Source organism: Rhinopithecus bieti, unplaced genomic scaffold, assembly GCF_001698545.2.
Source record: "Rhinopithecus bieti isolate Rb0 unplaced genomic scaffold, ASM169854v2 scaffold_14936, whole genome shotgun sequence".
Lineage (NCBI taxonomy): Eukaryota > Metazoa > Chordata > Mammalia > Primates > Cercopithecidae > Rhinopithecus > Rhinopithecus bieti.
Window position 1 is genome coordinate 2,352,423 of NW_016808811.1, and position 25,213 is coordinate 2,377,635.

Genomic DNA, 25,213 nt, shown 5'->3' on the forward strand with positions numbered 1-25,213 from the left:
AAATACAGTAAGATATAAGCACATCAATATAGTTAAATAAAAAGAAAGGTAATGAGATAATTTAACTTGAACAAGAAAGAAACAGCAACATTTAAATATAAACTGGTGGCTATTGAGAAAATAATTAATTCTAATAAATATTATACATGAAAGGATCAAGAACCTGCCCAATCCTGCAGAAAAAGCATAAAGTTAAGATAGTGTTGTGGGGCTCACTTTTTTTAGTACAAGGATATGTAACAAAGCTAGAATAATTAAAATTATGAAAAAGACTAATATTGGGGCAAGAACAAAGAGATCAATACAATTGAATGATGAATTAACTGAACAGACGAGAAGACAATTTGTACAAGGATCAGACATTCATGATAAAGTGGTATGACAAATTAACCATTAAACATAAAAAGAAAGCTGTTTAGAAGACGTTACTCATATAACTAGCACCATAGGAGAAAAGTTAAATTGGATTCTAATCTTGCACTATGTATAAGGGTAAATTCCAAATGAATGAAAGTCCTAAATATAAGGGGAAACTTATAAGGTAAATAGTAAAAACTGCAGGATAGCATTTTCATCACATTTTAACAGGTAAAATTTCCTAAGAAAGACCCAAAAAAGCACAAATATAGAACGAAAATCATTTGGATATAGCTGTATTAAAGTTTTAGTTTATATCAGTTTGTTTTTATGTNGTATTATTTGTGGATGAGGAAATAAGGTACATACCCTCAAATATATATCATATCAGGTAATAAATAAAATTATTTTCAGATTTTCTACTTAAAAAAATGAAACAGTATAGAGAAAGGGTAAGAAAATGAACTAAATTGAAGATTTATTTCATTTTATTCTCACTTCATTACAAAGTAAATACATAAATGAACTTGGATGGATTCTTAGAATACAAATAAACAATCACTTTGGAAAGAAAAGAAACATTATTTTAATTTGTATAGGAACAAGGAAGAGTATAAATATGAAAATACAGTTAAATATGTTTAAATGTTGAGACCTGAGGCTTCTACCATTCTGATTTTATGAGAGTAGGACCCAGAGTTGGGCAGGTATGATTGGGGAATAAAATAATTTGGCAAAGATTCACTGGAGGATATAAACTAAATTGAAATATCAATGAAATAACTGATTCATAACTAAAGCTAGAATGAAATGAGAGAATATGGCATCATAAATGCTAAAGAACTGATAAAGAACACTTGAAGCAGCTATCACATGGCCTGCTCCAGGTTACAATTCTGAATTCACCACCTCATGGATGTGCTGTCTTCAACAGGCTGCTCTAACTCTTTGAACCTCAGTTTCTTCTTCTACTAAACGAATAGGTCTGTTTTAATTACTAATGCCTAGTGTATGACTGACACTCATTAAATTGTAGTTCTTGTGATTATTATTCATAAAGAAAGGTAGGAGAAACCTTAGAGAATAGTTATTAGCTTATTTAACTTCATCACTTCCAGTAAGAGTAATTAAATTTCATAAATATTTTGAGATTTGCTTAATGGTACATAGTTATTTAGGGGCAACTCCAAAACAAAAAATAAATTTAAAATTTATCAGTATTATAAATAAAATCATAGACAGACCAAATTAGTACTACAAAGAAAAGTATCAGGAATGTAATTTCTTTCCATTTATTTGTCTTCATTGAGATAAATTATTATTGAGTTTAAACTCAGTAGTATGCATGCAACGTGCATACTCTGTTTAAACTACTTTATGGGGCATGGGAAAATCAAAGCTATAAAATATTATCCCAACATAGATCAATATTATACAGTAAGTTAAGTGGGAATTTAGAAATAATGAACAATTAAAATAAAACAACAAAGAGAAACATGAATAGTTCTACTTTTAAAATAATAAATACTGATATATTTGTAGTAGTTTTATATACAATCTCTACAGACTATAAGAAATAGATAATTTTGAAAAGGATAGAAATAAAACTGTAGAATAGTCTACACCATGAATGGATGAAAGCTAAGTCTCAATCATGCAATTATTAATTCCTCAATTAATTGGGAATATGTCAAATTTCATATTCATTGACTCCATAGAAATTGGCTATTGTGAACATAAAGAATTGCTTATTGATATTACTAAGATTTTAAATATGGTCATTTCTATCTTACAATGGGAATATGGAAATTTAAAACAAATATTACATTTAATTTACAGCTCTTTTCTTTTACCAGTACTACAGTATCTTACTAGTAATAAGCTAATTTTAAATTTTCTAAATCTTATGTAAATAGCATGGAATTAATGCTGTGAAGGCCAAGGAGTAAATATCAAAATAAGCAAAGGTAATTTTGAATTTCACATATTTCTTTTCCGTTAATCCTAGTTTCACAAATAGATGCCATTAACATGTATAAAGTTATTCTTAAAATAGTAGAAAGTATTTATATGAAAAGTTTCCTGAGACAGGAGAATCGCTTGAACCCGGGAGACGGAGGTTGCAGTGAGCCAAGATCTCAACATTGCACTCCAGCCTGGGCAACAAGAGTGAAACTCTGTCTCAAAAGTTTCTAACAGTAAACATCAATGCACCCTCTTTGAAATCTCCACTAAAATATCCATGAGAATTCCAAAAAAAGGTGAAAACTCACACTCTCACTTAAAGTTAAGATTAACATATAACTTGGAAGATGGAAAGAATTTGAGTGGAAAGAAGGTAAGCAAACATTGCAATGACTATACAGGCTACATTGCCTAACCATCCATCATATAGACCAGTATATGTAAGGCTGTTGGAGGCAGCTAGAGTTCACATTGCTGAATTACAACAGGGATTATTGAGGTTGAGAGAGAATTTAGGAGTAATTCATTACATTCTCTGATTTAAGTCCTCATAAGCAATGTTCTTTGTTCCAATAGAGAAGACAGGATAGGTGGTAGTACATAGTTCGTGTTGATACTATGCTATGCACTCCATTGGTTCAGAGTACCAGATATTAGGATATGGGACAGAAGATGATCCTCCATGAGTCTAGTAAGTACTCACAGAATGGAGACATGGATACTTATCAGACACTAGAAAGTGAATTAATAACTGTGCATATTCGTTTTGTCAGCAGTATATCTGAGGGAGTTCACCCAACATGCATAATAAACAAAGCTAAAGACAATTCACTGTCTTCCTTTATGTATCTACAACTGGATTCAGATAGAGGTCACCTAATAATAAATGCTAAAAGATAAAATTAATAATATAATAATTATTTAAGATATCTCAACACTAAGAGCATGCATGGCACATTATTTTGAAGACTCAAGGGGTAAGTATGATGTCTGAAATACATATAACAGGAATGAAGAGGAAATTTTAGAATCGTATGTTTCCCAACCTCAGTACCACATAAAATATCAGCAAAAGCTAGAAGGAAACAGCTTGAGAAGAAATGAAAATACAGTAAGATATAAGCACATCAATATAGTTAAATAAAAGAAAGGTAATGAGATAATTTAACTTGAACAAGAAAGAAACAGCAACATTTAAATATAAACTGGTGGCTATTGAGAAAATAATTAATTCTAATAAATATTATACATGAAAGGATCAAGAACCTGCCCAATCCTGCAGAAAAGCATAAAGTTAAGATAGTGTTGTGGGGCTCACTTTTTTTAGTACAAGGATATGTAACAAAGCTAGAATAATTAAAATTATGAAAAGACTAATATTGGGGCAAGAACAAAGAGATCAATACAATTGAATGATGAATTAACTGAACAGACGAGAAGACAATTTGTACAAGGATCAGACATTCATGATAAAGTGGTATGACAAATTAACCATTAAACATAAAAGAAAGCTGTTTAGAAGACGTTACTCATATAACTAGCACCATAGGAGAAAAGTTAAATTGGATTCTAATCTTGCACTATGTATAAGGGTAAATTCCAAATGAATGAAAGTCCTAAATATAAGGGGAAACTTATAAGGTAAATAGTAAAACTGCAGGATAGCATTTTCATCACATTTTAACAGGTAAAATTTCCTAAGAAAGACCCAAAAAAGCACAAATATAGAACGAAAATCATTTGGATATAGCTGTATTAAAGTTTTAGTTTATATCAGTTTGTTTTATGTTTTAAGCATAAAAAACCCTGTGTCTCTTAAGAGAAAATAAAATTATCTTCAAAATTCTGTGGAAAAATGATTTCTGAACTAAAATTCTGTAGCCAAACTATTCCTCATTCCTCAAGTGAGGAAAGAATAAAGACATTGTCAGATATCCATGATGTGGCAGAGATAACACTATGAGTTCAGTAAATGCATTCAGTTTTCTGTAGGCACATAGGAAATCTGTATTTCCCATTTCTCCTTGCAGTTGAGTAAGGCTAGGTGATTGATTTCCAGCCAACAGAATGTGCTGGCAATTATGTGCATGTCACTTCTCTGTCTAAATATAAAATCCGTATTAAAAAAAATAAAAATAAAAATGTCCTTATGTGATCAGCCAAACCCTCTCTTCCCTCTCAGTAGTGGCTTTCGAGGTGATGCGTTGAAGGTTTCAGTGTTATAGATAGGGGAAGCTTAAGTCTCTTAATGACTGGAACGGAGCCCTAAAGTTCCCTAACCCCCCTCTTGACTTACACTATAGCAGTCTAATGTTTCATTAATTAAAACAATTAAATTTCATTGTAATGTTGTAAGACTTAGAGATTTGTTATTACACAGTAGCCTTGCCTACTCTAATAAAAAATTTATAAAAAGTTTTGCCTCTCTTTGCAATCTTTATGAAAAAACTATATAAGGAACCATATAAGAATCAAAGAAAGATTGACCACGTCAAAACAGAACACAACATGGGGTTCTGAAAAAAGACTGTTAAAGATATGGAGAAGGCAAAGCAAATTTTTTCGAATAATAAAAATCCCAGAAGGTTTTAGGAATGGTGCATGATATAGTTTGGATTCGTGTGCCCTCCCAAATCTCATGTGGAATTGTAATACCCAATGTTGGAAGAGGGGACTAGTAGGAGGTGACTGGGTCATGGGGACGGATTTTCCCCTTGCTGTTCTCATAGTAGTGAGTGAGTTCTCATGTGATATGGTTGTTTAAAAGTGTGTGGCACCTTCCCCTTCTCCCTCTTCCTCCTGTTCCGGCCACATAAGAGGTACTGGCTTCCCCCTTTGCCTTCCACCACAATTTTAAGCCTCCAGAGGCCTCCTCAACCATGCTTCATGCACAGCCTGTGGCACCATGAGCCAACTAAATCTCTTTTCTTTATAAATTACCCCATCTCAGGTATGTCTTTTTAGCTATGCAAGAACAGACTAATACAGCTTATCTAAAAAAAATTCATTATTCATTAATTTAATAAATATATATATACCTCAAGGATCTAGAACTAGATGTACCATATGACCCAGCCATCCCACTACTGGGTATATACCCAAAGGATTATAAATTATTCTACTACAAAGACACATGCACACGTATGTTTATTGCGGCACTATTCACAATAGCAAAGACTTGGAATCAACCCAAATGTCCATCTGTGACAGACTGGATTAAGAAAATGTGGCACATATACACCATGGAATACTATGCAGCCATAAAAAAGGATGAGTTTGCGTCCTTTGTAGGGACATGGATGCAGCTGGAAACCATCATTCTTAGCAAACTATCACAAGAAGAGAAAACCAAACACCGCATGTTCTCACTCATAGGTGGGAACTGAACAATGAGATCACTTGGACTCGGGAAGGGGAACATCACACACTGGGGCCTATCATGGGGAGGGGGGAGGGGGGAGGGATTGCACTGGGGAGTTATACATGATATAAATGATGAATTGATGGGTGCTGACGAGTTGATGGGTGCAGCACACCAACATGGCACAAATATACATATGTAACAAACCTGCACGTTATGCACATGTACCCTAGAACTTAAAGTATAATAAAAAAATAAAAATAAAAAAATAAAAAAAAAACAATACACTTTTAAAAGAAAAAAATAATATATATATATATATATATACTGATTTCCTACTATATACCAAGTAATATCAAGTAATATTCTAGAAGCTGGTATATAGCACTGAACATGAGTATGAAGCCTATGGAAAATATGTAATGTCTAAATTCTAGAAATAATGTTGTAAGACATTGTAGAAACTATAATGAAACTAGATTAAATATATTTTTACTTAATAAGTAAACATTAAATATATATATATATAATGCATAGAAAGTGCAAAGGTTAGATGTGCTTGATATTACTATACTATTTCATAGGGTTTAGAAAAACATTTGATGCTATAAATAAAAACAATTTAAGCCCAATAAAGACAATAGAAGTTGACCGCAGTGTTGGAGCAACAAAAGGAAGCTGTGGGAGCTAAATCAACTGAAGAACACAGATCAGCCAAGAGAAGGGAAACACAAACAGGCGAAGTATTTATTAGCCAGTTTCCAACCTGACCCACACATTTACTACTTTTAGAAGGGACTACTCTACTTTACTCAAAATCATGATTTGTCTTCCTAACATACACTGTTAACTTATTCTTGCATACATTTTTCTGCATGATTTCCGTTCTCAAGCTGAGTCATTAAATTTTAAAAATAACTCCTAGCAGAATGTTTGGTTATCTTGCATATGGCCCTGTGTTTATTCCAAAATATTCCAAATAAAAAATAAAGCAAAATGCTCTGTAAATGCTAGTTTATGATAATACAATAGTAAGCTAACTACAGTTGTTACCCACAAGTTGTGACTTTTTAGGTGAAATGAGTTGGTTACCAATCTCCAGTGGTAACAATTGATTAAACTTTTTAAAGTAAATATATACATATTATAACATATTTTCTATAGGTTATTATTTGTTTTGTTTGGGGGAAAAACACTCCATATTCCAATCCAACATTCTCGAATTAATCCAAATTTATACAGTTTCCACTTCCCCCAACTGAATCTATAGTTTCCTAATAGTAAAACTGCATAAATAACTTTGGTCAAGGTTCCAAAACACTCTGAGTATGTAATTTGATTTCAATGCTTATAACATAAAGAAACAGACACCTTTTCCTATTATACTTCAAGGGACCAAGAAGTCATAGCCATAATACTTAGAAACTTAAACATCTTTTTTTTTCCACACTCATTGTCACCTGTAAATATATTTAAAACTATTTGCCAGTTTTGACAAATATGTTCATACTGAATACCTTCAAACTAGATCATCAATGAAATTGTTTGATTGGTGGATTCATGATTTAAAATGAAAGTTTGCATCTCTTTAGAAAAATGATATTGAGGGCTATATCATCCACTTCCAATGATAACATGTGCTCATTTATCCCCAATTCCCCTAGATGGAACAGCTGTTTAATTTTATAAATTGAGCACACTTCAAAAAATTGTGATTACGTTCAAAGGCAGCATAAGATACTCCCCAAAGTTACATGCTGAATATGGAAATCACTAATAGAGTCCAAGGAACACTTAGCACACTTATGCTGGATAAGCCACAATGTGTTCTCCAAGTCTTCTTTCAACAGCTGCATCTGTCTGCTATAATATGGAGGAAAATTACAAACCAGTTAAAGAAATTAGTAAAGAGAGCTTCAAAAATTCACTATGATCATCATAATATTATAATTTTGCAGTATATGGTATAGTTTTACTTTTTATTTGACCACATTTTAGTGAGAAGGATCATTTTATATTCAGAAAATCAATCATCTTCTTTTAGTTTAAAACTGATATTTAAAGTATGTCACTACATAAGACAAGCTTCTGAATAGAGGAAGCATAAAATTATTTCCTTGATTACTCTGTCTTCACACATACATACTTATTTACAGAATAAAAATTAATTTGTAGTATCAGAAATAAGAAGTTTGCATTTTTTGTTTCAGATGCCATAGGTACTTTTAGTCAAACAAATATTACAAATCTTGCAAAGGAATCTATAATATATTAAATGGTTCTATTTTTCCTTCTTTATAGCTATAAATGACTGATTCTATCTCAGGTTCTCTATGCTAATTACATAGCTATAATTCTTCATTATATAGTGCTAGCTTGGAATAGCAGACATTTTTTAAGTATAATGAGTTCAATTATTCACCAAAAGTTGGATTTTTCATTCATTCTTCTACTTTTTTTTTTTTTTTTTTTTTTTTTTTTTTTTTTGAGGTGGAGTCTCGCTCTCCAGCCTAGGCTGGAGTGCATTGGAGCGATATCTGCTCACTGCAAGCTCCGCCTCCTGTGTTCAGGGGGTTCTCCTGCCTCAGCCTTCCAAGTAGCTGGGACTACAGGCATGCGTCACCACGCCTGGCTAATTTTTTGTTTATTTATTTTATTTTTTACTTTTCGTATTTTTAGTAGAGATGGGGTTTCACCATGTTTACCAGGCTGGTCTCAAACTCCTAGCCTCAAATGATCCACCTGCCTTAGCCTCACAAAGTGCAGGGATTACAGGCATGAGCCATTGCGCCCAGCCTATTGCATTTTCTAGTTGAAATTTCCTCCCCTACTCCTGTAGTCCTAATCTACAAATCAATAATTCACCAATGAGGTAGCAGCCAGTAAGTGACAATTACAGTACAGGTTTCAGGTGTTAGCAAGGGAGCAGGCATATTCAACACTAGTGGACTCTTGGAGGATGTTAACTTCAGTCTTTGCTGAGTAACAAAGGCGTTAGTACGGTCTTGTTTTTCAAAAGGATGAATAAACTTCAAATATTTACAAATTGATGATCACCGTACTAGTTGGGACTAGTTAAGAATCAACTTACAGTAGTGAAAACTTGTTGAGTTAATATTTCTTCCAGGGCACATCAATATAATGCTCATTCATGACAGTTAAACAATTGAAGTTTCTCTAGAAATTTTTGCCAACTTGTGGAGTATTTTGAAAATGTAAAAAAAAAAAAAAAAAAAAAAGGAAAAAAAAGAAAGAAAAAGGACAATCTACACATTTTTTTCCTGCCATTGTTTCTTATTTATTTCTCATGTTCTCACTGAATAAAATACAAACTTTTATCAATTCCCCTAATTTAAATGTGTCTAGTATATTTTAAAAATAGAGTCAGTGGTTTAGTAGAATTAATACAGAGAGTGATCATGTAAATCTCAATGGTTATACCTTCCGAGTCATTCTAGAACTGTACTGTATAATATGGTAGCCACAAACCACATAGAGTTATTTAAATGAAACTAAATATTTAGTTTCTCAGTAACAATAGCCACTATTCCAGTACTCAGTGGCTACTAATCACTAGTGGGTTATTGTATTGAATAGCGTAAATAGAACATGCTTTGAAGTTTTAGACATCAATTCAAAAATGCCTCAAAACAAAAAATAATTTTGAAGAAAACAAATTTACTTTATGATTATGATAAATACATAGTCTGATATTGTAGCACAATTCTATTTTAAATTCTACATTTTTAAAAAGGTTGCACATGTTAAAGAGGGTAGCACATTCTTGAAAGCGTTAACACTTTAGCAGAATATTCACATATGGAAAATAGTTTATACTTTGGGAAAGGGAATAACCTGGAATCAGAAAAATAAAATGCTAATCAAACAATGTTGCCTCTAGGATTAGAAAACAACTTTTGACAGGCTCAGCTCCAATGAGAAATTTACTATCATATTGAACATCCCAAGGAACTACGCAATATCAATGCTTTCTTAGTAAATGATTATTTATAATTATTAAACAAATCTTGAAAAAATACTTGAAATTTATTCAAGAAATTCCAAGGGTATTCTTACAGATATTTTTTTTTTTTTAGTGAGTTAGGGGCCTGTACTCTCTCCTACCCCTTATTGGTCTAATAGGCATCTCTTGGCATTTGAAATATACAGAAAAAATATTTAATTTTAGTTAATAAGTGAATGACGAACCATTGATGTTATGGGAGGAAATCAGAAACGGACAAACATACTGCGTTTTACCTGCATAAGAGAGAAACTATCCTGGCCAAAATGGGTCAGAGCACATAATAAACATACACCTTTAAATTGGCTGGAATTTGCCCTTTGGTTTCTAGCTACTTATACCTTCCCCAAATCCAGGCAACCACTGATCTTGCTTTTCTGTACTATATCTCATCTACATTTTAAATAATTTTATAAAAAGCCAACCAAATTATGTCAACTTTTTCTGGTTTATTTTACTCAGTAATATAAGATTCATATATGTTTTGAGGTGCATCAAACTTTATGCTGAGGTAATAGTCTGTTGTGGTGGATGTAACTTTATCCATTCACGCTGTTGATGAGCATTTAGGTGTTTTCCAATTTTTGGCTATACAAATAAACTGTTATAATAAATAATTTTTCAACAAATCTTCGTATGGGCAGTTTATTATTATTATTTTTTTCTGACAGAAGACTTATGACTGGAATGGCATGGATCCATTTGGGAGTATATGTATATTACTATTGGTAAGAAACTGATAACATTGATTCCAAAGTGACTATATATTTAAACTCTCACTAGCGAAGTATGAGATTCGGACTTTTCCCTCTTTCAGGATTCATGTTTTAAGTTTCCTGATTTCCAGTATCTGGAAATCACTAGTTCTTATATTATAAAGTTTTGGTTTTTTGTTTGTTTGTTTGCTTTTTTGAGCAGAGTCTTGTCTATTGCCCCAGGCTGGAGTGCAGTGGCGATCTCGGGCTCCGCTGCAAGCTTCCGCCTCCCGGGTTCATTGGCATTTCCCTGCCTCAGCCTCGCCGAGTAGCTGAGGACTACAGGCGCTGCACCACGCTCCGGCTAATTTTTTTATTTTAGTATGAGACGGTTTTCACCGTGTTAGCCAGGATTGGTCTCCATCTCTCCTTACCTCCTGGATCCGCCCACCTCGGCCTCCAAAGTGCTGGGATTACAGGGGTATATCATAAAACTTTTTAAAAATTAGCTTTAGGCAGGGAGGGTTAAGTCCAATCAGTTAATACGTGTTGTCCAAGGATGTCTTTTTACTTTACCTTCTACTTCCTCTTTCTAAATATCTTAGCTTCATAAGATGTATCTAATTTCCTGATTTAAAGTTTAAACTTATAAAAAAATGAATTATTCCTTGTGTATCTTATGTGTTTGTTTACTGCAATACTCCTTATATTTAAAGAAGCAGTAAATATTCTTTCCTGAAAAGAATAGAAAAATACAATGGTTTGGATAATAAAACAAAGTTAACAGTACTTCTTAAAAATTCATGAGAAATGTGCCTTCTACTACAATATATTTATATACGAAGAAATAATTTTTAAATAATTTATATTGCTTTACATTAAAAGTTTTATATTCTTTTCTGAAGTTTGCATGTCCTGGTTTTGCACGACATTCTTTATTTGGAAGACACTCGCATTCTATCTATTTTTAAGCTCTAGTCCTCCATATTCAGCTATCTAATGCATGTTTCGATGTTGACTCACTAATATCACTTCACACAGAACAAAAACTAAATCAACCATTTTTTCCTTTAAAATAATCTCTGCTCCTAATTTCCGTGTGTCTAGCAATACTAGACCCTTCTGTTTTTGTGACGATTTAGGGCATCTTTGAGTGTATATCTCATTCTTTTACTTCTTTAATTGTCCTTCTCACTTCTCCAAAGTATTTAAGTCCTTTTGTTACCAGTTCTCATGACAACTTTTATTAATATTTCTCTCATAAGACACATAGCCATTGTAAATATATGCACATATATATTTCATTGCTTTCTTATCCACCAGACCGTAAGCTTCATTAGGTTACAGAGGTGTCTTGTTCATTGCTCTATGCAAAGGCAGTGACCAGCATATAATTAAAATAGAAAAAAAAAAAAAAAATCCTGAAGGGTTGAATTTGTATCATTTCATGCTTTATTTCGTAACACCCACTGAATCAAAACTGTCCTTTTTACTCCTTGCATGTAGCATAATTCATGCTAGTCTCAGTTAAAGATATACTCACTTCCTCCAGACTCTTCAATCGTAATGGCATAGTCTAATAATGTTGATGCTCATAGAATGCCATTTCTATCATATTACTCTCACTGATTAAAAAATGTCAAATGTTTCTAAATATTTAGGGAATAGAGTCACTATTCATTCAACTTATATCCAAAGCTCCATATCTGGTCTCATTTTGACTTCTCAATAATATCTGGAAAAAAATTAATTTTCCTCGCCCTCCACTATTAATTTTATGTTGGGCAATTTTATATCCTTCATATTCCTCAAACTTAATTGTTTCCATCTTCTTTGCTGTCAGCTCATTTCAAGCAACTATCCTTTCTTTGTTTTTAACCCCTAGCACCTGCTAAAAGATCTTCCTGTTATCTCATATTCCCCTGGAATGTAGTTTCCTTATTGCCGCAAGAAAGTCTTAAAAAGACAAAAACAAAATAACTGTTAAAAACATTTTAGTAGTTTACCACTGTCCAAAGGTAAGTCTGTATTTCATAGCCTAACTTCCAAGGCTGACTTCATTTGTTTCCAAACACCTCTCTAGGGACATTATTCAACACCCTCTGTCTTATACACTCTACCTCAGATGGCACAAAACTTCTTACAATTCCTTCTTACAGTACATAAGGTTCTTGCTCACCTACTAGACCTGCAAGTGCAACCACCCGCTGTCTTGAGAATTACTTTTTCTCCTAACTCGAACTTTATTTGCTCAATTCCTCAGACTTCAAGTTTTTCCTTCACTAAGTCTCTTGAAATGACTCACTACACCAAGGCTATATGGTCCCATAATATGCTGCTCTTCTCATGGGCTTCAAACTCAAGAATGGGCACTCCCTTAGGTTTACAAAGGCATTTCAAGGACTTTATAGTATTGGTAAGAATAGCTTTAAGGAAATCAGTTTTCGGAGCCTCAGTGAACAGTTATTTTTTTCTAAAATTCCTACATGATAACATATCCATATTAGATATACAGATTTTCCTTTATCATTTCCCAATTCCCAATTAACTTTCTCTTACAATTACTGTTTTTATATTTTATAGAAGAAACGCATTACTTCTCAACCTCTTGAGTCTTTTTATGTGTGAGCCTTGAGTGTAATCTGATTGATAACTAAAAATGACTTTTGATGATAAATCTCTATCAAATTTTAATATGTAATACTGAAGGATTTCAAAAGTTAAGTGGCATTGCTATTTTAAAACACTTTTATGTTCATTTACTTATTCGTGTAAATAATTTTCTTCAGCACTCACATTTATAAAAAAAGATAGAATTAATACTGATACATATCTTTTCCTAACAATAATTAATATTTATCCATGGTACTGAATTTAGCAAAATAAGCCTCATTTATCTCATTAACAGATGTATTACAAATAATATTTTGTTATTAACTTGTCACAATTTAAATATAAATGTATATAGTTTTCATCAATTGTGTATTTATGTTATAATGATTATATAATTCAGAAGTATTAAGATTTAGAGTCTAATGGTCAAAGTAAATTCTACAGAACTACTGAGAACCATGAAAAGGTAGGATGTCAACAAAAGAATTTCAAGAATGAAATATGTTACATTAATCTAAAATCCTGCAGGGGAAAGTGAAGTGAAAATTTGAGTTCATGGAGAAAAATAATTTATAATTTCTGACTGTTAAAGATAAACATAACCATTTTTTTAAATACAAAATAGTGATTATCAAGTTGCTTATGCCTTTGAATTCCATTGGCCATATTTATGAAAATGATATAACAATCCCCTTTAATGACATCAATATTAAGAATCTTTAAAAATTATACATCTTAATTCTATTTAAACTGATAATTAAAAACATTTCAATTTAAACATATTCAAGGAAATACATAATTTCACAAAATTCCTGTTAAAACTTAGTGTTCAATTTTTGTTCATCCACAAAATATAAAATTATTAGGGGAAATAATGCCTTTCTATCCTCCTTTTATCCACATACAGCTATTGTTTTCTCTCCAAGTACTGAAATTCTACCCATTCTTAAAGAGACACATCAAATCCCACTTCTTTTTTTTAAAACTGCTCTCTTCATCCTACCTAAAACAACAGCTTCCTCCTTTAAATTCTATTGACAGCTACTACTTGTACCATTCATGCATAATATAATATCTATTTCTGTCCCCTGAGAGCTGCATCTTTCTTTCTTTTAATAGTTCCTGCAGCACTTAGTACAGTTTCCTTTTCATTATAAGTGATGTTATATAAATATTTGTCCACCAGCTAACTGTAAATAGATTGTAGATTATAGCTAAATACTAAAGACAGATAATGTTTTCAAATTGGTGGAATAATGATTTTTCATTACCTGAATACACATTTATGCACACCTATGTTCATTCGTTCTCTCACTATTATCTGCAGATTCCAAATAACTTTGGAAACCTACAGAAAATTTATTAATTCATATTGATTAGAGTTTAAATTCTATTAGGGCAAGGGCCTTGCTGGTCTTCTCTTCTATTTTATCAGAAGCATCTATCACATTGCCTGACACACAAAAGACACTCAAACATTTGTTCAGTACATAAAATGAGTCAAGTACTACTTTCATTAAAATATTTAAATTATAATATCTAGTAATATTCTTTGAGAATATGCACTAAAATTTAGTTCTTGCAACTCTAAAATGATAATATGTACTTCAGAGGTGATATTGCTATATATTAATAATCAGGCATATTCAATCATTCATCTAATGTGGTTTAGTACCATGGAAGCTTTTTGTTGTTGTTGTTCAGTAGGTATTAAAACAAAACTTAGCCCTGCAATCTCAAATGTTAAAAGAATAGTTAGAAAGGAAGCATAGAAAAATGTAGGCCCAAGAAAAGTGTACAGTGTTTTTGAGATGAACTCTTCTGTCACAATATTAAATGAAAGCTGTCATTTTAGGTCTCCTGAATCCCTTGCTTAGAAACATGACAGTGTAGTCCTGGAGACTGATTTAGATAACACTACATACGAGGGAAAAATGTATTCTCTCAGTAATTCTCTACAAGATGTCCTTAATATTTAAATTGTGCTTTACTTTTTGATATTTAACATTCATTCATATTCCAGAAATGATACCAGTAATGGATTAGCAATATATATTTTTCCTCAATTTTGTCAGGATTAACCACCTAAAACATTCTCGTGTTTTCTCTGAGAAATGTCAGTTCTGTTGGTGGGCTGATGATCCTTTTAAATGAACTCCCAGTTGACTTTTCGTATTTATTTTCCTTTCAGTTTTAGAAAAGTGCACCCAACTTAATGCAATTATTTCATTTCAAGAGTTTTGAAATAAAAAAGAGAGTTTAAAAATCGATCTGAATGAAAAGAGGTTGAAAAGAAAAACGTCAGCAATGGGCAATTCAATGAAAATTGTCTTTAGAAACTATGGTATTGACTTTCTGCCTTAAATTGACTTCTAAAACAAAAAGACCTGTATTGACAGAGCTCCTGGTTGTTGTGACAACTACTTATGAGCACTGGGTAGAGCCACAACTATCCTTTGGGAATAAAAGTAAAAGAGACTGGCCTTGAAAAGACGCTATAGGACAAATGAATAAAGATCATACCTTTGCAGAGCAAAGCAATATCATGGCTAAATAACATCAAAATTTCCTCTAATGACTTGGAATAACATATATAATTTTCATGTTTTGTTTTCCTTTTCTTCTATCAGTAATTTTGAAAAGGAAAATTCAATAATTTCTCATTCTTATACTTTCCTACTGTGGCTGCTTTGACTGGCAAATACAGGAGCCTCTGCACAGACAAGAGAAGAAGATTAAAACGACTTCAGTATTAAATTTGGTGGCCTGCCTATATGTTTGAGTTTTTACTTCATGACACTATTGACCACAACTTTCCTCTTAGAATTTCCCCCTTGATTTTGGCAACACCATACTCTTCTGATTATTCCTCAAATTTCTGCCCCAGGCATACTTGTTTATTCCTTCTTTTCAAAAGGTTTATTAAAAAAAAAAAAAAAAACTACATATTTTTCAGGAAAATGAAATCTTTATCACTCATACATTCTTCTCTCCTAAATTAGTTTTATTTCTAGTTACCCACTGAATGTCAAAATGTTATATACTGTTATTGGTTATCCCGATATCTAAAATTATTTGGGATTGGAAACTAAAACTTCTGAGTGTTGTTTCTGCCAACTGTTACTCATTATAGCTAATTTATTTCAGAACCACGTGATCTCTGATTTGAAGATCATATTTAGTTCATCTTTATGTGTGAGCATCTTGAGGGCCAACCTTGGAGTTAGTTTTCTGCACAGAGGATTTGCATTTGCTTCCCCGAGTCAAATAATCCTATTAACCTGTGACCATCTGAGCACCTTTCAGGTTACTGGCTTACCTTGAGGTCTCAGGTTAAGAAAAACCACTCGTCCCTTGCCAAGGTTTATGTTCTATATGCAGTGCATTTTCTTTCCAAAACCAACCAGACAAATCTATGGCTTTGCGTTAGCTCAATGCTTACTACTCTTCTGTGTCAACTATTTTCTGTCTGCTTGCTGAGAGGCTACTAGATTTCCTGTCAGAGCACAGATGGACTGTAATTTATACCAGATATAACTTTGTTCCAGAGTATTCTTCAGAGTAGTCAGTACACACAGTACTAAATGGAAGTCCAGTTATCATTGTGTTACATATTTAAAAATTTATAATTTTATCAGGTACTTCTACAGAGCAAAACAACTGGGATAATTACCTGTATTAGTCCGTTTTCACACTGTCTGGGACTGGGTAATTTATAAAGGAAAGAGGATTAATTGACTCACAGTTCAGCATGACTGGGGGGAGTCCTCAGGAAATTTACAATCATATGGAGGGCGTATAGGTCGGAGGTAAAGCATTGGACTGCTGATCAAGAGGAAACTTAGAATCATGGTAGAAGGGAAAGGGGAAGCAAGGCACCTTCTTCACAAGGCAGCAGGAAGGAGAAGTGCTGAGCAAAGAAGGAAGAGGCCCTTATAAAACCATCAGATCTCATGCGAACTCACTCACTATTATGAGAAAAGCATGGGGAAAACAGGGCCCATGATTCAATTATCTCCACCTGGTCCAACCCTTGACCCATGTGGATCACTGGAATTATAAGGATTACAATTCAAGATAAGATCTGGGTGGGAACACAAAGCCTAACCATATCACTACCCTTTATCTATTTTATTATTTTATAGCTGAGTATCTTTCTTCCTTGTTATATTCAACTTTTGTTTTTCTCCTCCCCTCCTTAATTGGTATATTTTGACTATCCATATACTTTTTTTCTTTTCATTATGCTGTCTTCAGAAATTGTTCAGACAGCTCTTTGGGGCAAATACACTGTGGGCAATTTCTTTTGTTAGCTATTAATCTTAGCAATTTAGAATAAATTTTAGAGCTGGGTATTTCATATTTTATTTATCTTTCTAAGGCCTGAGTGAAGATTGGAATACTAAATCAACTGAAGAAATATATGTCATTTAATTGAATAATTGTGCTTTGTTACCTCGTCTTAGAAGTTCTTAGTATTTCTATACTGCAACTCATACTACTTGAAGATGCATCCCATTCCCAAAGGAGATATGCAAGGCCTATTTAAATAATTGGGCAACCCTGCAGTCTTGGCTTATATCGAAGACAATCACTCCCTTTGCACGCTTTCCCTATTTTTCTAATTTCTTCCTAACAGACATACACTCCCATATTGCTCCATTATATAAAAGGAACCTAGGGACATAAACTCAGTTAACTTATCTTCAGGTTCAGGGTAGCAAAATAATTTTCAAGGTTTTGTTGCTTCACTTGAAGATCTTTAGTTTTTTCATTGCTCATAACATTTGAAAATTGTTGGATTAAGTTTAGGCCATAATTGTATTTGGTTACTCTTATTAAAATTACTTGTTTTTATCTTTTGGTTGTTTTTGCTTTTTACAAAAGCTATTAGACAAAAGAAATCTTGTATTGATGATTCACTCTTCCATCCCCTAAAGGAAATATTCATCTGGTGGTAATAAGTTTTCTCTACCATTGGAAATTCACAGCAAATGGTTTCAACTGTTGAATTAAAGAAAATGCTTCAAGTATTTTCTCAATCACTCTTCTCAACTTTCTCCACAAGTTTTTTCCCTTTCTCCAATGCTTTCCTCCTAAATTGTTATAAATTAGTAAAAATTGAGTTGGACAGCATAATTAGGCTCTCTCTTTACTATGTCAAAATGAATAAAATATGATTCATCAATATCTTAATAAACATGGGCCTAATTTATGGGCTTATATTTACTATATCTAGAAATTTTTATGTGGCTACTTTACAAATTTCTAACCAAAATATGAAATAAAAACATTACAGGAAAAATATTTTGAATCTGGGAAATGCTTACAAAGTGACTAAGAGACATAATACCAGTTTTGGAACCAAGGTTCTGCCATTCTCAGCTTTTTACATTGGCAAAACGTTATATGATATTTCTTATTTTTATTATAAGATAGGGAAAATTGCTAAATTTTCTCATTTTTTTATGATTAGATGAGAAAAATAATGAGCTTTTTTTTTAGCTATGCTACCTGGCATAAAGTAAGTACCTGATAATTTAAGATTTTGACCCACAGTCTTTTTATTTTTAATTTTCCAGTAATTATCTTTCTCGATTCGGATACTGCCTTGGAAGTGATTATTGGCATACAGAACTATAACCATCTACCAAATACTTAAAGGACGGTTCTACAAGCTGGTGATTTATTTTTAAACCTGTGTTTAGATATAAACTTCAATTTTTCTTAGCTAAGAAATTCAGACTTCACAGGAACAAGGACTTTTGGACTGGGAGCTGACAAATTATTTAGTGCTGACAAGGACACTATTTGAGTGGAATTTCAAAATAATAAATTATATTACTTTCAATTTTATACAGTATTTACAGTACCACAATTATTCTAATATATGCTATATCAATGCAATTAAGTCAGAAAAAGTCTTTGCTCTTTCACTTCATGCATTTGAAATTCAGGAATTTTGAATTCTAATTTCTAAGGTTACCTTTTGGGTCTAAATTCTATTAAAAATGAAAATTTTATAAATTACATTAGAACTTTTACTGTGAAGTTTGAACACTAGCAATTGTACTTTGGAGCAATTTTCTGCGAACAAGTAATTTAATAGGTTAGAAGGAAATTAATTCTGTTTCTCCAACTAGGGCACCATTTAGTGAATACTCTTCCAAAGTAAAACGGGAATATCTTGTGGACTTCAAAGAACAATGTGTTATTCAAACGCCAAACTTCAATTCTACAGACTGATTAAAAACATAGAAGATTATGTGTCCAAATTTTAATTTAGTTCAAATAAAAAGAAAGGTGTGTCTACAGCATGTTAGGCTTTTATTCTAGGTACTATGTTTTAAAGATAAATAAAATATTCATAAATATCTTCATCAGCTGTAAGGGTAATTTTATTTCTTACATTCTCCGCCTAATCATTCAGACATGGCAAAATTAATTCTGCTCTTATGAGCTTCTTTTTTTTTTTTTTTTTTTTTTGAGACGGAGTCTCGCCTCTGTCGCGGCTGGAGTGCAGTGGGACCCGGATCTCAGCTCACTGCAAGCTCCGCCTCCCGGGTTTATGCTTATTCTCCTGCCTCCGCCTCCGAGGTAGCTGGCGACTACAGGCGCCGCCACCTCGCCCGGCTAGTTTTTTGTATTTTTTTTTTTAGCAGAGACGGGGTTTCACCGTATTAGCCAGGACGGTCTCGATCTCCTGACCTCGTGATCCGCCCATCTCGGCCTCCCAAAGTGCTGGGATTACAGGCTTGAGCCACCGCGCCCGGACCGACGCTTTCTAATGTATAAAAATAATTTCCACTATGAGTAAGAAAACTCTGGCATGTAATCAGATCTCATTTGTAGTGAATATTACGTATTTTCCATTTGATAACATTATTTGAAACTTCTGAGATTTCAGAATACACTTAAAAGAAATTTTGAAATAGAAATGTTTTTCATTGTGTAGCCCAACAATATTCCATTTGTAATATTTTGATGTACTATGTGTATATTTTTTGCCTCTCCCTAGTTCTTAGAATCAGCGAATGTGAATTTCATCTCAAAATTTGTGTGTAACGTGACATGGGGTCATCAGTGTGAATGCTCTGCTCACACTCAATGTTAGTCTAAGAAAATATTGGGATTAAAAACAATTAGTTCCAATAAGAAAAGATTCTAGGTTCTTGCTATTTGATAGTAATTTACCTAATTTTAAAATTTTCCATCCTTTCTCTTGATTTTAAGCTATAATCTCAGTTCTCACTGAGTACAATTTGCTTACTCCTTTCCCTACAAGCAACTCCTTCCATAAATTAATGCTACTTTGATTAGGTATGGAAACAGAGACAAATGTCTGAAATTATGTTGGACATATCACGCATGGGGTAAGCTTATGACTCCCCTATCATATTCCTTTTACACATCACATCTTTGCTCCATTGAGTACATTCATAATAGAATAATTCTTATTATTTAGATATAGTCAATCTTCATTATTCCCAGATTCTGTATTTGCAAATTGGCCTAGTTGCTAATATTTATGTGGAGCCCTAAAAAGCAATACTCAAAGCACTTTCCCTTTCAGACATGTGCGGAACAGAAAAAATATTTGCTTCAATGCAAGAGCACCTATCTAACTGAGGTTAAACAGAGCAACACTTTGCCTCCTTGTTTCAGCTCTCATACTGAGATGAACAGGGGATGGAGATGGCAGTACAATATAGTGCAAGAAGCTCTGGACTGGGTTTAGTCAGACAGGGTTTGAATTCTAACTCTTTTACTTGTTAGTGGGGTGGCCTCAGGCAAATTACTGAACACATCTAAACTTTGTTTTATTTTAAAGCAATAGAATCTACTAGGATGAGTTGTTTTTAAGATTTAAGATGATAATCTTTTACAGGTAAGTATATACATAGTTCTTCCCCTGAGGAGCAACAGCTCAGTATTTGCTAATTCAGTGTTTGTGGTGACATCACAGTCTTTATAGAACATTACTGGGCATAATGAGAACAGTCTATACAATACACATACAAATACACATATATGTACATACACAATACATGTATATACATAGACATACACACACAAACATATATATATTTCTGCCAGCAATACATTTTGCCAAATAGTGAGAAATATTTATTCTCTGAGTTTCTTCAAATATTACTGAAAAATTTTCATTTTCTAACTAAAGTAATATGATGAACTCTTTTCAGTAACTCTTTTTCCCCAAACACTGGGGAATATCACTAAAAGTGTTTTAGCCTTTATAACTCACCTAATATTAAATCTAGCTCTCTGGTAATTTGACTTTTAATATTGGACAATTACCTTTTTCTGTGCATCAGTTTGTCGATCAAAAAAATATTAATGGTTTTTACTGTCCCTTCCAGAACTGTTATTTTAAAATCTCTTAATTTGGCCAATAGAATTATCTGGAGCAAAAAATACATCCATGGTCTTGTGTAGGCCCTTCCCACACTGATTCTGGGCTTTGCCAACAGATTTGCTTTAGTCAATTGGACATCAACCTAAGTGATACCAATAAACCAATAGACGTTTTATAAGTGCTCGGGGAATTGTCTTCTGAGGTGTTGCTGCCACCACAGGAGAAAACCTGGTGGGGCCACCTTGAGAGATAAAGAGAGACCCAGACACACCAGCTGTCCCAGCTGAACCAGTCCTCAGCTGGCCGTTCATCTAAAGGCTACCAACATCAGTGAGTCCATGCAGGAACAGCAGAAGAACTTCCACTAACCCACAGAATAATGAGAAATAATAAATTATTCTTACAAGGCAGTAAAGGGAGATGGTTTCTTATTTAGGAAAAGCTAACTGAAATGAGTAATTGCACACAAATTTGGCAAGCTCCTTAAGTATTATTTGATCATATTAGAAAGCACATTTTAAATATTGTGAATAATTTTCAAACCATACAAATATAAGTTTTGAGAAAGCAATTAAAGTTCTTTAACATTTTCATTTTTTTTTTTCCACAGGGAAACAGATTGCAGAGGAAGATTAAAACTCAATAATATCTATTTAGCTAATGGCTTTTATTTAAGTCAGCATTAAAATAATGTTCAAGATCATTATCCATGAACTTTCTGTGCAGTTAGAAAAATTCACACATGTTCAACATACTTCTGAAAACTAATTAAAAAGCTTATTGAACAAATGGAAGTTCCTTGAAGAAACAAGTAGTTTTTTATTCCTCTTTGTGTCTACTAACATAATGGTAAGCTCATGTTAGGTAGCTGAGAATTGTTATATAAAACAATTGTAGGCTGGGTGCAGTGGCTCACACCTATAAACAGCACTTTTGGAGGCCAGGACAGGTGAATTGCTTGAGCTCAGTAGTTCAAGACCAGACTGGGTAACACAGAAAGAAATCCGATCTCTATAAAAAATACAAAAATCAGCCAGGCATGGTGGTACGCGTCTGTAGTCCCAGCTACTCGGGAGGCTGGGGTGAGAGGATCACTTGAGTACAGCACGAGACAGAGGCTGCAATGAGCCATGATTGTACCACTACACTCCAGTCTGGGCAACAAAAGAAGCCCCTGTCTCAACAATAAATAAAATAAAATTAAATTAAATTAAATTAAATTAAATTAAAATAATTGTACAATTTTAGGCAAATTATGCAACTTTTTGAGCCTCAATTTCCACATCTATAAAATAACAAGAATACATCTTTACTCTAGGGATTTCCAGGTGCAGAATTTCATGAAACCAAAAAATGCAGGTTCCAAGGGTAGTGAATTACTCTTGATAGTCACAAAAAAATGCAGTGTTACCTATTTTCAACATAATTATCTTTAACTAGATAAATAATGCAATGTTTATAAAATTGAAAGGTTTCTAAACTGTTTTTGGTTTCTATTTATCTTATCACTTCTTCCACAAATTCCTCAAAAAACTAATGATTAACAGTGCATATGCATGATATATACTCATTAGCTAATAGCAGCAGAATGTATTTACAGTTTTTAGCTTCTCATAGTTTTTATGTCAAGTAAACTTATTATGTAGCTAAACACATTCCTGCTTTTCTGTAGGTATTATACACAAGAATTTTATTTATTATTTTGTGGGTCTTTCATAGTATTAATAATACATTGTAGAATTCCGCATGATGCTTCTCAGTTATATTTTTCCAACAATGGATGACTTTTGAAAGCCCTTTTATCCTTTGCATGTTTAGTGTTTCTCTAACTCATTTAGCCATAAATTTGATGAATTTCAAATATATAGATATGTATAATGTTAACTCATTATCATATTATTATATAATAAATGTATAATGTAATTATAAAATTATTTATTCAAGCAGATCATGCTAATTTTAGAGACAGGTTTTCTCTACAATAATAAGTTGAAACTTATGAGCTGCAATTTCCACATAACTAGTACTTTTTAATTTTTTTGTTTTTAGATGGAGTCTTGCCCTGTCGCCCAGGCTGGAGTGCAATGGCAAGATCTCGGCTCACTGCAACCTTCGCCTCCTGTGTTCAAAGGATTCTCCTGCGTCAACCTCCCGAGTAGCTGGGATTCCAGGTATCCACCACCATGCCCAGCTAATTTTTGTATTTTTAGCAAAGATGGGATTTCACCATGTTGGCCAAACTCCTGGTCTCAAACTCCTGATCTCGTGATCTGCCCACCTCGGTATACCAAAGTGCTGGGATTACAGGCGTGAGACACTGCACCCAGGCATAACTAGTACTTTTATAAATACATCACACATGTTGATCAATTTAATATCTACAATAACCTTTGAGTTACAAAATTTACTTCTATTTACAAATAAAGAAACTGGCCTAGGGAATTTTTATAACTTCACCAAGTTATATGGCTGTTAAGTAGTAAAGCTAGAAATTGAAATCACCTAACTTGATTTCTATTATCTTCTTATATTTTCAGAATTGTGATAAATGCTCACGATGATAGAAGAGGATAGTAAGATACTGTTTTTAAGTTTAAAGGGTCAGTGAGACAAACTGGCAAGAAGTTCTTAATAAATATGAAAAAATGTGTGCCTAAAAGAAAACATTAAGTTTACTGTGAAGTTCTGCAGTAGGGAATAATTATAGCAAACATTCTAAACAGCAGCATATTTTTAATATACATGAACATCAATCCCTACATAATTTCTCTGAAGTGGATATAATTATCACTTTTTAAGAACTGAAGAAATTGAAGTTCAGAGTTTGAGTAATTTATCAAGGCTAATCAATCTGTCAGTAAGTGATAATGTTGATGTCTAAGCTTATGTTTGTTTGGCTCAGAAAGTGTTCTCCCTTTGTTACAGCCCAGAAAAGTAACAATGAACAACAGTGGACTTGGGACAAAGGGTCTTAGACTTCCCCTTAGCCTCAAAAAAATGAGAAAGCTTATAAATTCAAGAGAAAGACCAAGTAAGCCCAGAAAAATAGGGGGAGACGTTCTGAATAAACCAATCTTTGAAAGTCAGGCTAAGAAGTAGGGAAGGGTACTAGAAATTATTGAGTTTGGGAAGGAGGTCCATTCAACTTTACGAGGAGGACTAGTCTAAATTGTATTGACTATATTTGAGGAGGAAAGTCAGCTAAAAGAGTATATAGCCTATTGAATTAATAGGAAAGAGATATTTGGTGGCAGAAATATAAATGTAAAGAAGACCACAGGCATAATAAATTGTATTCATTCAGATAAAACCTTGCTTCTATAAATCACTTTTCAAATGCACATTCATATAGCATACAGACCAGATTAGCTAACTGAATATAAAAGTGAAAGATAATAATAAAAACAAGGTTATTTCAAGGTTAACTTTATATCTTTATTTTTTGCAGGCCAATAGCTTTACTGATTGAAATAGAAAGATTGGAAGAAAAGAATTTGTAGGCAAAAGTCATAATAAAATCAGTGATAAATTTATTAAAACTGACATGATACTGAAATAACCAAGTGAAAATATAAATGATAGTTAAGAACATTTGTCCAGACCCAGAAAACAAGACAGAATCTAAATTATAATTTGTGATCAATAACACATTCTCCAAAGTTGAGATCTTAAGATAAAATGTCACAGAAATAAAATAATGTGCACTAAAGCTTCAAAAATGTTCATAGCTAAAATGCACCAATAAGAGAAATCAACAAAGGAAACTGATTAAGAGCAATCTGAGAGGCAGAGGGAAGCTAAGATAAGATGCAGCCACCGTA

At 32.9% G+C, this 25,213-nt stretch overlaps 1 protein-coding gene across 1 annotated transcript in view; it reads right to left on the bottom strand.

The window, feature by feature from the left end:
• CNTN5 (contactin 5) overlaps positions 1-25,213 on the bottom strand; it is a 1,382,289-nt gene that overhangs the window by 904,799 nt on the left and 452,277 nt on the right. The gene's annotated exons all lie outside the window — the stretch shown is intronic.